Source organism: Bos indicus x Bos taurus, chromosome X (assembly GCF_003369695.1).
Source record: "Bos indicus x Bos taurus breed Angus x Brahman F1 hybrid chromosome X, Bos_hybrid_MaternalHap_v2.0, whole genome shotgun sequence".
NCBI lineage: Eukaryota > Metazoa > Chordata > Mammalia > Artiodactyla > Bovidae > Bos > Bos indicus x Bos taurus.
Window position 1 is genome coordinate 50,198,716 of NC_040105.1, and position 16,371 is coordinate 50,215,086.

Below are 16,371 nucleotides of genomic sequence, written 5' to 3' on the forward strand. Positions count from 1 at the left end.
TTTGTTTTAAAATCACCATTTAATAAATAATAGCATAGCCCCAAAAGAAACATTCAGAAAGTTATGAAAATTAGGGGACAAGAAGTTTTGGTAGCATTTTTTCACATGTCATAGTCATCATTCCTTCTTGTTTGTAAAACTATGATTCTTGTAGTTGTAAGTTTTGCTTAGTTCCAACATGACAACATATTAACAAGTTTCCCCAGCTTTATTGAAATATGAATGACATATGACAAATTATTTTCAGTGTAGGCTTTTCAGTTTGCTCAAGATTATGAATCTTAAGTGGAGTGAAGCAGCATTTCCAGTTCATAAGTGGATCTACCGGTAACGTTATGTCTCCCAAATTAAGTTTGTGACAATCAAACCAATAAATTGCAACAATGAGAAAACTATTGGGAAAACACAACCAGGGAATGTTCATCTCAATATAGACTGGAATGTGTACTTTAAATAAAAGGATGGTTACTTGAGGTAGTACAAATGGCAACCAGGTATCAAGAAAACAGATGCTATCTTGGTCAGGAATACCTTTTTTTAGAATTCATAGTGTAACTATCAGAATGAAAGACAAAATATAGAATAGTCTCATTCATATAAGAAGTTGTCCTAAGAGCCAGTACCAAGGTAATGACTTCTGACCAAGAGATAAAATCATAACCATCACCATGGAAAATGACAGAGAGTAACTATGAACACTTAAGTAGAAGGGACATGGAAAAAAATAAACATTTAGGGCCCTCAGGGTTTGGTAGATTGCTGGACTCCTAGTGGCTCAGATGGTATGGTAAAGAATCTGCTTGCATTGCAGGAGACCCAGGTTCTATGCCTGGGTTAGGAAGATCCACTGGAGAAGGAAACGGCAACCCACTCCAATATTCTTGCCTGGGAAATATGATGGACAGAGAAGCCTGGGGGTTACAGTCCACAGGGTCACAAAAAGAGCATCAGACACAACTTAGCAACTAAAACAACAATCGGGAAAACTATAGTAGAAAAAGCCATAAGTAAAGGAAATAATTTGAGTAAATAGGCAGATGTGATATTTAGTAAACCTAGTGCCTAAAGGTACAAGAGTCTGTGAAGTAGGGTATAATGGAAATGTTTACCAAAAATAAAAGACAAATGTTAGTGAAATGCAAAACAAAAAACAAAAAAAACTATGAAAGTCTGATAGTTGCTTTTGTCTTCTCATTCCTAGCTGGACGAATTTAATCTTATATTCCCAAGTATAATAATAATAATACAAAAGGAATATAAAACAGCTGATATCTAGGGGCTTGTTGGTTTGATGGAACTGGCACTGAAAAGAGCAGTCCTCTAAAGAAGAGTAGTCATGTTTTTAAATTTCAAAAAGCCTTTCAAAAAGGCTTTCAAAAAGCCCATGAAATTCATGGGATAAAACACTGTTTCACTTTATTTCCCATCCTTTGCTGTCTCCAGTGGGTCTTTTGACATGTTTATGTTTTATTTAAGTTTCACTGCCTTAAATTATCTTACTTTTGATTTCTTGTATTTCATTTTGCTATACCACAATGCCTAGTAAATAAGTTCTGAGTCACTTGCACAAGTGTTGGGGAAGGTAGTGCATTTCCTCTTAGCTATATTTTTCCCAGTAGGCCAGCTCCACCTGGTGGCATCCACCTGAATGCAGACGAATGGCCCTGCAGCCACCTCTGGACACCACACCAGACATGGCTACTCTGCCTGGTGCTGGGCTTCCCAGGCACTAGGGGCCTGATCAGATATGCTGTGAGAGCATGTAGACCTGGGCTCAGGAAACTGCACCAGGGAGGGGCAGGAAATCCTCATATCCTCTTGGCTCTGCACTGCCCACTCTGTGCACTCCCCCTGAGCAGAGAGAAAAGTAGGGGCAGGGAGCAGGACAACTGGAACCAGGTGCAGTCCTGTCCAGGTTCTGAGGGCTCTTGACCAAGAGGTTCAGGCCTAGGCACCAAGTCACAGTTGACTTCTAAGTGCTGATTTAGTATCCACAGACTTGATTTAACTCAATTTTGGTTTTTTGCTTTTTGTTTTGGGAGTTTATGGGTGCTAATGGATTTGTACAGGGTTTTTTGGTCTGTGTAGATTTCTTAGTATTTTCTATGTAGACAATGTCATCTGCAGATATGGGTATTTTGTTTCTTCATTTCTCATTAACATTCAGTTCAGTTCAGTCACGCAGTCATGTCCGACTCTTTGTGACCCCATGAATCACAGCACACCAGGCCACCCTGTCCATCACCAACTCCCGGAATTCACTCAAACTCATGTCCATCGAGTCGATGATGCCATCCAGGAATCACATCCTCTGTCGTCCCCTTCTCCTCCTGCCCCCAATCCCTCCCAGCATCAGTCTTTTACAATGAGTCAACTCTTCTCATGAAGTGACCAAAGTATTGGAGTTTCAGCTTTAGCTTCAGTCCTTCCAATGAACACACAGGACTGATCTCCTTTAGGATGGACTGGTGAGATATCCTTGCAGTCCAAGGGACTCTCAAGAGTCTTCTCCAACACCACAGTTCAAAAGCAGTAATTCTTCAGTGCTCAGCTTTCTTCACAGTCCAACTCTCACATCCATACATGACCACTGGAAAAACCATAGCTTCTACTAGCCGGACCTTTGTTGGCAAAGTAATATCTCTGCTTTTTGATATGCTGTCTAGGTTGGTTATAACTTTCCTTCAAAGGAGTAAGTGTCTTTTAATTTCATGGCTACAATCACCATCTGCAGTGATTTTGGAGCCCCCAAAATATAAAGTCTGACACTGTTTCCACTGTTTCCCCATCTATTTACCATGAAGTGATGGGACCAGATGCCATGATCTTAGTTTTCTGAATGTTGAGCTTTAAGCCAACTTTTTCACTCTCCTCTTTCACTTTCATCAAGAGGCTTTTTAGTTCGTCTTCACTTTCTGCCATAAGGGTGGTGTCATCTGCATATCTGAGGTTATTGATATTTCTCCTGGCAATCTTGGTTCCAGCTTGTGCTTCTTCCAGCCCAGTATTTCTCATGATGTACTCTGCATATAAGTTAAATAAGCAGGGTGACAATATACAGCCTTGATGTACTCTTTTTCCTATTTGGAACCAGTCTGTTGCTCCATGTCCAGTTCTAACTGTTGCTTCCTGACCTGCATATAGGTTTCTCAAGAGGCAAGTCAGGTGGTCTAGTATTCCCATCTCTTGAAGAATTTTCCACAGTTTATTGTGATCCACACAGTCAAAGGCTTTGGCATAGTCAATAAAGCAGAAATAGATGTTTTTCTGGAATTCTCTTGCTTTTTCCATGATCCAGTGGATGTTGGCAATTTGATCTCTGGTTCCTCTGCCTTTTCTAAGGCCAGCTTGAACATCTGGAAGTTGACGGTTCACGTATTGCTGAAGCCTGTCTTGGAGAATTTTGAGCATTACTTTACTAGCGTGTGAGATGAGTGCAATTGTGCAGTAGTTTGAGCATTCTTTGGCATTGCCTTTCTTTGGGATTGGAATGAAAACTGACGTTTTCTAGTCCTGTGGCCACTGCTGAGTTTTCCAACAACACAAGAGAAGACTCTACACATGGACATCACCAGATGGTCAACACCGAAATCAGATTGATTATATTCTTTGCAGCCAAAGATGGAGAAGCTCTATACAGTCAGCAAAAACAAGACCAGGAGCTGACTGTGGCTCAGATCATGAACTCCTTATGGCCAAATTCAGACTTTAATTGAAGAAAGTGGGGGAAACCACTAGACCATTCAGGTCTGACCTAAATCAAATCCCTTATGATTACACAGTGAAAGTGAGAAATAGATTTAAAGGACTAGATCTGATAGAGTGCCTGATGAACTATGGAATGAGGTTCGTGATATTGAACAGGAGACAAGGATCAAGACCATCCCCATGGAAAAGAAATGCAAAAAAGCAAAATGGCTGTCAGAGGAGGCCTTACAAATAGCTTTGAAAAGAAGAGAAGCGAAAAGCAAAGGAGAAAAGGAGAGATATAAGCATCTGAATGCAGAGTTCCAAAGAATAGCAAGAGATAAAAAAAGCCCTCTTAAGTAAACAGTGCAAAGAAACAAGGTATACAATAGAATGAGAAAGACTAGAGAGCTCTTCAAGGAAATTAGAGATACCAAGGGAGCATTTCATGCAAAGGTGGGCTCGATAAAGGACAGAAATTGTATGGACCTAACAGAAGCAGAAGATATTAGGAGGTGGCAAGAATACACAGAAGAACTGTACAAAAAAGATCTTCACAACCCAGATAATCACAATGGTGTGATCACTCACCTAGAGCCAGACATCGTGGAATGTGAAGTCAAGTGGGCCTTAGAAAGCATCACTACAAACAAAGCTAGCGGAGGTGATGGAATTCCAGTTGAGCTCATCTACATGCTTTTCATTTATTCTTATTTTAGGGGCTAAAACTTCCTGTTTTTAAATAAGAGAGTAGAGGTTGGACATCCTTCCTTGTTCCCAATCTTAGTGGTAACCATTCAGTCTTTCACTATTAAGTATGAAGTTAACTATAGGATTTTTGTAGATATTCTTTACAGGTAATTCATCCCTATTCCTAACTTTCTGAAAATTTGTTATCATGAATTGGTGTTAGAGTTTGTCGATAATCTTCTGTGTTCCTAGATGTAATCATATTATTTTTGTTCTTTAGCCTTTGTGGATTACATTAATTGATTTTTTTAATTTTGAAGCAATGCTTCATACCTGGAAAAACTCTCACTTGATCACAATGTATAATTTGTTTTTATGAAGTCATAGATTTGTCTTTCTAATATTTTGTTAATGATAATTGTGTTCATGTTCATGAGGGATTTGATATGTAATGGCTTTTTTTTTTCCGGCATTGTCTTTGGTTTTGGCATCAGGTTAATATTGGCTTTATCAAGTGAATTGGGAAGGTTTTTTTCCTTTTAATTTTTGAAAAAGATTGTCTGGATTGGTGAGACTTCTTTAACAGATTCATATAATTTTCTATTTAAATCATCTGAGCTTGGAAATTTCTTTTTGGAAGATTTTTTTATTAAAAATTCAAGTTCTTTAATAGTGATATTCAGATGTCTATTTATTTAATCTTATTTGAGTTTTGATAGTTTTTGATTTTTCAGGAATTGGTTGTTACCTGCTAAATTGTTGAGTTTATAAGTGTATAGCTATTAATGCATGCTAAGTAACTCCAGTCATGTCTGACACTTTGCGATCCTATGGATTGTAGCCAGCCAGTCTCCTCTGTCCATGGGATTCTCCAGGCAAGAATACTGAAGTGTGAAGAAGATTCCCATCTCCCAGGGATCTTCACAACCCAGGGATCCAACCTGTGTCTCTTGCATCTCCTGCAAGGCAGGCTACTTCTTTACCACTAGTACCACCTGGGAAGCCCATAGTTCTTAATAGTATTTCCATACTATACTTTGTAATAGCTGCAGACTCCTGGAGGAGGTCATGGCAGCCCACTCCAGTATTTTTGCCTGAAGAATCCCCATGGACAGAGGAGCTTGGCTACATGTCCATGGGGTCGCAAAGAATCAGACATGACTGATCGACTAAGCACACACTGGCATTGGAACCATGAGTCTGCAGCTGGATAGCATTGCTGACTCAATGAATATGAGTTTGAGCAAGTTCCAGGAGAAGATGAAGAGTAGGGAAGCCTGGCGTGCTGCAGTCCATGGGGTCACAAAGTGTCGGACATGACTGACTGACTGAACAATAACAACTGGAAACATATCCCCTGTTTAACTCCTAATACTGGTGATTTCTATCATTCCTCTCGTATTTTTGTCAGTCTTCCTAGAGGGTTTTCAATTGCAATGATAGTTTTTAAAAAATAACAATTTATTTGCTTATCTCTGTTGTTTTCCTATTTTCAACTGATTTAAATTTTGGTGTTTATTATCTCTTTCTTGTGATTCTTTTTTGTTTATTTTTCTCTTTTTTCCTAGTTTCTTAGGATAGAAACATGTACTTGAGAACTTTTCTTTCTTCTAATGTAAGCAATTCAGTGCTATAAATTTCCATGCCAGCACTGCTTCAGAGGCTTCATTTTTATTCTGTTTTATGTGCATTTTATTTCCTTTGTGATCAACTTGACCCATGGATTATTTATAAATATGTTGTTTCATTTCAATGTGTTCAGAGATTTTTAATATTGTCTTTCCATTATTTCCCATTTTGTTCCCTTATGGTCAGAGGACACACTCTGTATGAAATCACTTCACTTCAACTTCTTGAGATTTGTGTCATGGCCCAGGATAAAGGTCTATGTTGGTGAATCTTCCATGGGAACTTGAGGAGAATGTTGGATCCCACAAAAAAAGATACCCCACATCCAAGGTCAAAGGAGAAGCCCCAGCAAGATGGTAGGAGGGGCGAAATCATGTTTAGAATAAAGCCCCATATCAGCCAGAGGTGCTTGGAGGGCTCAAACAAAAATTTGTGTGCAGCAGGAGACCCCACAGAGACTGAGCCAGTCTTACCTTTCAGTGTTTGAATGTCTCCTGCAGAGATACAGGTCAGTATTGGCCTGGCAGGGGCTCTGGCTGCCCCTGCAAGCCCTCTTGCAAGAGGTCGCCATCAACCCCACCATAGAGCCACCAGAACTTACACAGGACTGGGGAAACAGACCCTTGGAGGCCACAAACAAAACCTTTTGTGCACCAGGACCCAGGAGAAAGGAACAGTGACCCCACAGAGACTGACCCAGACTTTCCCGTGAGTGTCCAGGAGTCTCTGGTGGAGGCACGGATCAGTGGTGGCCTGCTGCATGGTCGAGGGCACTGAGTGCAGTTCGTGCACTGGACCTTTTGAAGGAGCTCACCATTATCTTCATTACCTCCATATTAGTTTGGCCTCAGGTCAAATAACAGGGAGGGAACACAGCCCCACCCATCAACAGAAAATCGGATTAAAGATGGCCCTGCCCATCACACAAGACCCAGTTTCCCCCTCAGTCAGTCTCTGCCATCAGGAAGCTTCCATGAGCCTCTTATCCTTATCCATCAGAGGGCAGAAAGAATGAAAACCACAATAACAGAAAACTGAGACATGGACTACAGCCTTGTCTAACTCAATGAACCTATGAGCCATGCCATGTAGGGCCACCCAAGACAGATGGGTCATGGTGGAGAGTTCTGATAAAACATGGTCCACTGGAGAAGGGAATGACAAACCACTTCAATATTCATGCCTTGAAAACCCCATGAACAGTATGAAAAGGCAAAAAGATAGGACACTGAAAGATGAACTCCCCAGGTCAGTAGGTGCTCAATATGCTACTGGAGAAGAGTGCAGAAACAACTCCAGAAAGAATAAAGAGACAGAGCCAAAGCAAAAAGACCCACTTGTGGATGTGACTGGTGATGGAAGTAAAGTCCGATGCTGTAAAAGCAATATTACATAGGAACCTGGAATGTTCAGTTCATGAATCAAGGTAAATTGGAAGTGGTCAAACAGGAGATGGTAACAGTGAGCATCGACATATTAGGAATAAGTGAGCTAAAATGGACTGGAATGGGTGAATTTAACTCAGATGACCATTATATCTACTACTGTGGGCAAGAATCCTTTTGAAGAAATGGAGTATCCCTCATAGTCAACAAAAGAGTCTGAAATGCAATACTTGGATGCAATCTCAAAAACAGAAGAATGATCTCTTTTCGTTTCCAAAGCAAACCGTTCAATATCACAGTAATACAAGTCTATGCCCCAATCAGTAATGCTGAAGAAGCTGAATTTGAATGGTTCTATGAAGACCTTCTAGAACAAACACCCACAAAATATGTCTTTTTCATTATAGGGGACTGGTATGCAAAAGTAGGAAGTCAATAGATACCTGGAGCAACAGGCAAATTTGGCCTTGGAGGACAGAATTAAGCAGGGGAAAGGCTAACAGAGTTTTGCCAAGAGAATTGATGCTTTTGAACTGTGTTGTTGGAGAAGTCTCTTGAGAGTGTTTTGGACTGCAAGGAGATCCAACCAGTCAATCCTAAAGGAAATCGGTCCTGAATAATCATTGGAAGGACTGATGCTGAAGCTGAAGCTCAAATACTTTGGCCACCTGATGCAAAAAGACCCTTTGGCCACACGATGGAAAAGACCCTGATGCTGAAAAAGATTAAAGGTGGCAGGAAAATGGAACAGAGGATGAGATGGTTGGATGGCATCACCAACTCTATGGACATGAGTTTGAGCAAGCTCCAGGAGTTGGTGATGGACAGGAATGTCTGGCATGCTTGTTCCTTGGGGTTGCAAGGAGTTGAACACAACTGAGTGACTGAACTGAACTCACCAATGAGAGGGGCACAGTTCTTGAGGAGCTAGCCTACTGTGTTCCCTCTTTACCTGGCAAAATAATAAAGTTACTCTTTCCTTCTCATCCATAACTCTGTCTCCATATTTCTGTTTGGCATTGGTGAACAGAAAACCAAGATTTTGGCAACACTGCTTTTCTATTGCTCCCTCTCGCCTGGGCAGGTTAGAGCACAGGTAGAGTACACACAGAGGCAAGGTCAAAACCAAACCTGGGGTAGTACAACTATGGAAGAGGGATAGAAATTTTCTGTGCATTTGCACAAGATGCAGATTAAAGCCTTTAGATCTACTTGGTAAATCTTGAATCTGTGAGATACCTGAATAGACAGTAAATGTTGCCACAATTAAGACCAGTCTAATGTTTGCAGCAGTGGACTTACCAGACAAATACATGCAGGAATTGGGCCAGGTCAGTGTCTGAGTGAAAAAGTTGGCTTAAAGCTCAACATTCAGAAAACGAAGATCATGGCATCTGGTCCCATCACTTCATGGGAAATAGATGAGGAAAGAGTGGAAACAGTGTCAGACTTTATTTTTTTGGGCTCCAAAATCACTGCAGATGGTGACTGCAGCCATGAAATTAAAAGACACTTACTCCTTGGAAGGAAAGTTATGACCAACCTAGATAGCATACTGAAAAGCAGAGACATTACTTTGCCAACAAAGGTCCGGCTAGTCAAGGCTATGGTTTTTCCAGTGGTCATGTATGGATGTGAGAGTTGGACTGTGGAGAAAGCTGAGTGCTGAAGAATTGATGCTTTTGAATTGTGGTGTTGGAGAAGACTCTTGAGAGTCCCTTGGACTGCAAGGAGATCCAACCAGTCCATTCTGAAGGAGATCAGCCCTGGGATTTCTTTGGAAGGAATGATGCTAAAGCTGAAACTCCAGTACTTTGGCCACTTCATGCGAAGAGTTGACTCATTGGAAAAGACTCTGATGCTGGGAGCAATTGGAGGAGAAAGGGACGACAGAGGATGAGATGGCTGGATGGCATCATTGACTCGATGGACGTGAGTCTGAGTGAACTCTGGGAGTTGGTGATGGACAGCGAGGCCTGGCGTGCTGCGATTCATGGGGTCGCAAAGAGTCGGACATGACTGAGCAACTGAACTGAACTGAACTGTCTGAGCTGGCCCCATAGTGCCCACAGCAGGCCTAGAGACCTTTCTAGAGGTATTGGAAGGTCTCCTTGAGAGGCAGGGTTTGGCTCCGGCTCACTGTGGGAACAAGCACACTGAGAGACAATGCCCCAGAAAAATATTCTTATTACTATCATTTTGTTTTGTTTCCTTGTTTCGTTTTCTTCAGTTGTTGGTATTGTTGTTTTCAATTTTTTAATTTTTTGTTTTTATTTATTTTTTGTTTTTCTATTTTTTTGTTGTTTTGGAGATTTTTTTTCTTGCTTTCATTCTTTATTTTTTAAATTGATTTTTATGTGTGTGTTTTGTTTTCTTCACTTTTTTGTTATCTGTTTGCTTTTTCTTTGTAGTTTAGTTTTCATTTTTTGTTTTACTAAGTTTATTTCTTAATGACTGTTCTTATTTTGAATTCTTTGTTGGTTCTCTTTTTTCCCTATTTCTTTGTGTGGTCAAAACCTGAAAGCATTTCCTCCAAGATCATAAACAAAATATGGATATCCACTCTTGCCACTTTTATTCAACATGATTTTAGAAGTCCTAGCCATGGCAAGCAGAGAAGAAAAACCAAAAGGAATCAAAATTGAAAGGAAGTAAAATTGTCACTGTTTGCAGATGACATGATACTATACGTAGAAAATCCTAAAGATGCTACCAGAAAACTACTAGAACTCATCAATGAATTTGATGAAGTTAGAGGATACAAAATTAATACACAGAAATCTCTTAAATTCCTATACACTGTTATGAAAGTCAGAAAGATAAATTAAGAAAACAATCCCATTTACCATCACATCAAAAAGAATAAAATACTGAGGAATAAACCTACCTAAGGAGAAAAAAGACCTGTAACAGAAAACTTGACAACACTGATGAAAGAAATCAAAGATTACATTAACAGATGGAGACATATACCATGTTCTTGCACAAATTTACATTACTATTTACAGTGTAGGAGTTTCTTATTCTCCAAAACCTCTCCAGCATTTATTGCTTGTAGACTTTTTAATGATGGCCATTCTAACCAGTGTGAGGTCGTACCTCATTGCAGTTTTCATTTGCATTTCTCTAATAATTAGTGGGACTTGCCTGGTGGCTCAGATGGAAAAGAATCCACCTGCAGCCCTGGGGACCTAGGTTCGATCCCTGGATTGGGAAGATCCCCTGGAGGAGAGCATGACAACCCACACCAGTGTTCTTACCCGGAGAATTCCCATGTACAGAGGAGCCTGGTGGGCTTCAGTCCGTGGGGTCACAAAGAGTTGGACAAGACAGAGTGACTAAGCACAGCGAAGCAATAATTATTGATGTTGAGCATCTTTTCATGTGTTTCCTGGTGGTCTATTTTTTATTGAAATGTAGTTGACTTACAATGTTGTGTTAATTTAAGGTATACAGCAAAGTGATTCATTTGTATGTGTGTGTCTGTGTGTCTGTGTGTGTATACCCATTGATCTATATTTCTGGGGGGGGGGGGGGGTTGGTGCCAGTACCAAAAAAAACCATAATTCAAAATGATACATGTACCCCAATGTTAAGAGCAACACTATTTACAATAGCTAGAATATGGAACCAACCTAGATGTCCATCAACAGAGGAATGGATAAAGAAGATGTGGTGCATACACACACACATACACACACACACACACACACACACACACACACACACACACACACATATATATATATATATATATATATATATATATATATATATATACTGGAATATTATTCAGTCATAAAAAGGAATGAAATTGTGTCATTTGTAAACGGATGGATCTAGAGAGTGGCACATAAAGTGAAGTAAGTCAGAAAGAGAAAAACAAAGATCACATATTAGCATATATATGTGGAATCTAGAAAAATGGTACAGATGATCTTATTTGCAAAGCAGAAATAAAGACATGGAGATAGAGAATAAATAAATGGGAATACCAAAGGGAAAAGCAGGGTGGGACAAATTTGGAGATTGGGATTGATACATTTACACTACTTATACTATATATAAAATAGATAATTAATGAGAGCATACTGTATAGCACAGGGAATTCTATTTAATGTACAGTGGTGACCAGGATGGGAAGGAAGTCCAAAAGGGACTACATATATCACATGTATGGCTGATTAATTTTGCTGTACAATAGAAACTAATACAATATTGTAAAGCAACTATACTCCAATAAAAAATTAATTAAAAAAATCAACCAAATTAGAAAGGAAAATGTAAAATAGTCTGTTTGATGATGACAAGATCTTATATAGGGAAAAGCCTTAAGATGTCAATAAATACTTTAAACATTGATGAAAGAAATTAAAATAGACACAATAAATGGAAAAACATCCTGTTTTCATGGATTGGAAGAATTAATATTGTTAGCATGTCTGTACTACTGAGAGAGTCAATTCCTAGCAGGTTGATAAGAAGTCCAAGGCCCCTGAGGAGGAGAAAGGGGTCTGAGACTCTCAAGGAGGAGAAAAGGACAGACTTTTTTCCTGCATTTCTTTGTCTTAGTCAATATAATGCATCTTGCTAGAGCACATGTTCCTCCTTAACAAGAACCTTCTGACTAATCTTGTGATCTTAAGATATCTTGTATATTGTGGGAGTGGGTCTGGTGAGACCTTTCTATTGTTAATTCTAATCTTGTTAATTTAAAAAGTATGTTGTAGGAATGGGTCTGGTAAAAGTATATAAGCCCTTGATAAGACTAGCCCATGGGGGAATTCTTCATCCCCCTTCTGATGGGTATGTCAGAAGCTTTCTCTGTCCCTTTTCATACTTTCATAAAACTCTGCTACACAAAAGCTCTTGAGTGATCAAGCCTGGTTCCTGGTCCCAAAGCTAAATCTTCTTCTTTAGAGATCATGAATCCAACATAGTTCACCATAAGGTATCACTACCCAAATCCACCTGCACATTCAATGCAATCCTTATTAATATTTCTAAGACACTAGACCATTCAGGTATCAGTCAGACAGTTCAGTCCCTCAGTCATGATCGACTCTTTGCGACCCCATGAATCACAGCACGCCAGGCCACCCTATCCATCACCAACTCCCGGAGTTCACTCAAACTCACGTCCATCGAGTCGGTGATACCACCCAGCCATCTAATCCTCTGTCGTCCCCTTCCCCTCTTGCCCCCAATCCCTCCTAGCATCAGAGTCTTTTCCAATGAGTCAACTCTTCGCATGAGGTGGCCAAAGTACTGGAGTTTCAGCTTTAGCTTCAGTCCTTCCAATGAACACCCAGGACTGATCTCCTTTAGGATGGATGATGGGATCTCCTTGCAGTCCAAGGGACTCTCAAGAGTCTTCTCCAACACCACAGTTCAAAAGCATCAATTCTTCGGTGCTCAGCTTTCTTCACAGTCCAACTCTCACATCCATACATGACCATTGGAAAAACCATAGCCTTGACTAGACGGACCTTTGTTGGCAAAGTAATATCTCTGATTTTTGATATGCTATCTAGATGGTCATAACTTTCCTTCGAAGGAGTAAGTGTCTTTTAATTTCATGGCTTCAGTGACCATCTGCAGTGATTTTTGAGCCCCAAAAGAACAAAGTCTGACACTGTTTCCACCGTTTCCCCATCTATTTACCATGAAGTGATGGGACCAGATGCCATGGTCTTAGTTTTCTGAATGTTGAACTTTAAGCCAACTTTTTCACTCTCCTCTTTCACTTTCATCAAGAAGCTCTATAGTTCTTCACTTTCTGCCATAAGGGTGGTATCATCTGCATATCTTAGATTATTGATATGTCTCTCAGCAATCTTGATTCCAGCTTGTGCTTCTTTCAGCCAAGCATTTCTCATGATGTACTCTGCATACAAGTTAAATAAGCAGGGTGACAATATACAGCCTTGACATATTCCTTTTCCTATTTGGAACCAGTCTGTTGTTCCATGTCCAGTTCTAACTGTTGCTTCCTGACCTGCATATAGGTTTCTCAAGAGGCAGGTCAGGTGGTCTGGTATTCCCATCTCTTGAAGAATTTTCCACAGTTTATTGTGATCCACACAGTCAAAGGCTTTGGCATAGTCAATAAAGCAGAAATAGATGTTTTTCTGGAACTCTCTTGCTTTTTCCATGATCCAGCGGATGTTGGCAATTCAATCTCTGGTTCCTCTGCCTTTTCTAAAACCAGCTGGAACATCTGGAAGTTCACGGTTCTTGTATTGCTGAAGCCTGACTTGGAAAATTTTGAGCATTACTTTACTAGCATGTGAGATGAGTGCAATTGTGCGGTAGTTTGAGCATTCTTTGGGATTGCCTTTCTTTGGGATTGGAATGAAAACTGACCTCTTCCAGTCCTGTTTGGAAAACTGCTGAGTTTTCCAAATTTGCTGGCATAAGGAGTGCAGCACTTTCACACCATCATCTTTCAAGATTTGAAATAGCTCTACTGGAATTCCATCACCTCCACTAGCTTTGTTTGTAGTGATGCTTCCTAAGGCCCACTTGACTTCACATTCCAGGATGTCTGGCTCTAGGTGAGTGATCACACCATCGTGATTATCTGGGTCGTGAAGATCTTTTTTGTACAGTTCTTCTGTGTATTCTTGTCACCTCTTCTTAATAACTTTTGCTTTTGTTAGGTCCATACCATTTCTATCCATTACTGAGCCCATCTTTGCATGAAATGTTCCCTTGGTATCTCTGATTTTCTTGAAGAGATCTCTAGTCTTTCCCATTCTGTTGTTTTCCTATATTTATTTGGATTGATCACTGAGGAAGGCTTTCTTATCTCTCCTTGCTATTCTTTGGAACTCTGCATTCAGATGCTTATATCTTTCCTTTTCTCCTTTGCTTTTCTCTTCTCTTCTTTTCACAGCTATTTGTAAGGCCTCCTCTGATAGCCATTTTGCTTTTTTGCATTTCTTTTCCATGGGGATGGTCTTGATCTCTATCTCCTGTTCAATGTCACGAACCTCAGTCCATAGTTCATCAGGCACTCTATCTATCAGATCTAGTCCCTTAAATCTATTTCTCACTTCCACTGTGTAATCATAAGGGATTTGATTTAGGTCAGACCTGAATGGTCTAGTGGTTTTCCCCACTTTCTTCAATTAAAGTCTGAATTTGGCCATAAGGAGTTCATGATCTGAGCCACAGTCAGCTCCCGGTCTTGTTTTTGCTGACTGTATAGAGCTTCTCCATCTTTGGCTGCAAACAATATAATCAATCTGATTTCGGTGTTGACCATTTAGTGATGTCCGTGTTTAGAGTTTTCTCTTGTGTTGTTGGAAGAGGGTGTTTGCCATGACCAGTGCATTCTCTTGGCAAAACTCTATTAGCCTTTGCCCTGCTTCATTCTGTATTCGAAGGCCAAATTTGCCTGTTACTCCAGGTGTTTCTTGACTTCCTACTTTTGCATTCCAGTCCCCTATAATGAAAAGGACATCTTTTTTAGGTGTTAGTTCTAAAAGGTCTTGTAGGTCTTCATAGAACCGTTCAACTTCAGCTTCTTCAGCATTACTGCTTGGGGCATAGGCTTGGATTACCGTGATATTGAATGGTTTGCCTTGGTAATGAATAAAATTCATTCTGTCATTTTTGAGATTGCATCCCTACTGCATTTCAGACTCTTTTGTTGACTATGATGGCTACTCCATTTCTAAGGGATTCCTGGCCATAGTAGTAGATATAATGGTCATGTGAGTTAAATTCACCCATTCCAGTCCATTTTAGCTCCCTGATTCTTAGAATGTCGACGTTCACTCTTGCCATCTCTTATTTGATCACTTCCAAATTGCCTTGATTCATGGACCTGACATTTCAGGTTCCTATGCAATATTGCTCTTTGCAGCATTGGACCTTGCTCCTGTCACCAGACACATCCACAACTGGGTTTTTGTTTGTTTGTTTGTTTGTTTGTTTGTTGCTTTGGCTCCATCCCTTGATTCTTTCTGGAGTTATTTCTCCACTGATCTCCAGTAGCATATTGGACATCTACCGACCTGGGGAGTTCCCCTTTAAGTATCCTATCAGTTTTCCTTTTCATACTGTTCATGAGGTTCTCAAGGCAAGAATACTGAAGTGGTTTGCCATTCCCTTCTCCAGTGGACCACATTCTGTCAGACCTCTCCACCATGACCCACCCATCTTGGGTGGCCCCACATGGCATGGCTTAGTTTCATTGAGTTAGACAAGGCTGCAGTCCATGTGATCAGACTGGCTAGTTTTCTGTGATTATGGTTTCAGTGTGTCTTCCCTCTGATGCCCTCTCACATCACCTACCGTTTTACTTGGATTTCTCTTACCTTGGATGTGGGGTATCTCTTCACGGCTGCTCCAGCAAAGCACAGCCACTGCTCCTTACCTTGGACAAGGGGTATCTCTTCACAGCTACCCCTCCTGACATTAACGTGGAGTAGCTCCTCTTGGGCCTCCTGTGCCTGCACATCAAATCCTTTATGATTATACAGTGGAAGTGACAAATAGATTCAAGGGATTAGATCTGGTATACAAAGTGCCTGAAGAACTATGGACGGAGGTTCATGACACTGTACAGGAGGCAGTGCTCAAGGCCATCCCCAAGAAAAAGAAATTTAAAAAGGCAAAATGATTGTCTGAGGAGGCCTTACAAATAGCTGACAAAAGAAGAGAAGCTAAAGGTGAAGGAGAAAAGGGAAAGGTGGCAAGAATACACAGAAGAACTATACAAAAAAGATCTTCATGACCCAGATAACCATGATGGTGTGATCACCCACCTAGAACCAGATATCCTGGATTGTGAAGTCAAGTGGGCCTTAGGAAGCATCATTATGAACAAAGTTAGTGGACGTGATGGAATTCCAGTTGAGCTACTTCAAATCCTAAAAGATGATGCTGTTAATGTGCTGCATTCAGTATGCATTCCAAATTCAACAAATTTGAAAAACTCAGCAGTGGCCACGGAACTGGAAAAGGTTTT

The 16,371-nt window shown here is 40.4% G+C and overlaps 1 pseudogene; it reads right to left on the minus strand.

Moving 5' to 3' along the window:
* Positions 1-208: 208 nt before the first annotated feature.
* LOC113888039 overlaps positions 209-16,371 on the minus strand; it is a 34,888-nt pseudogene continuing 18,725 nt past the window's right edge.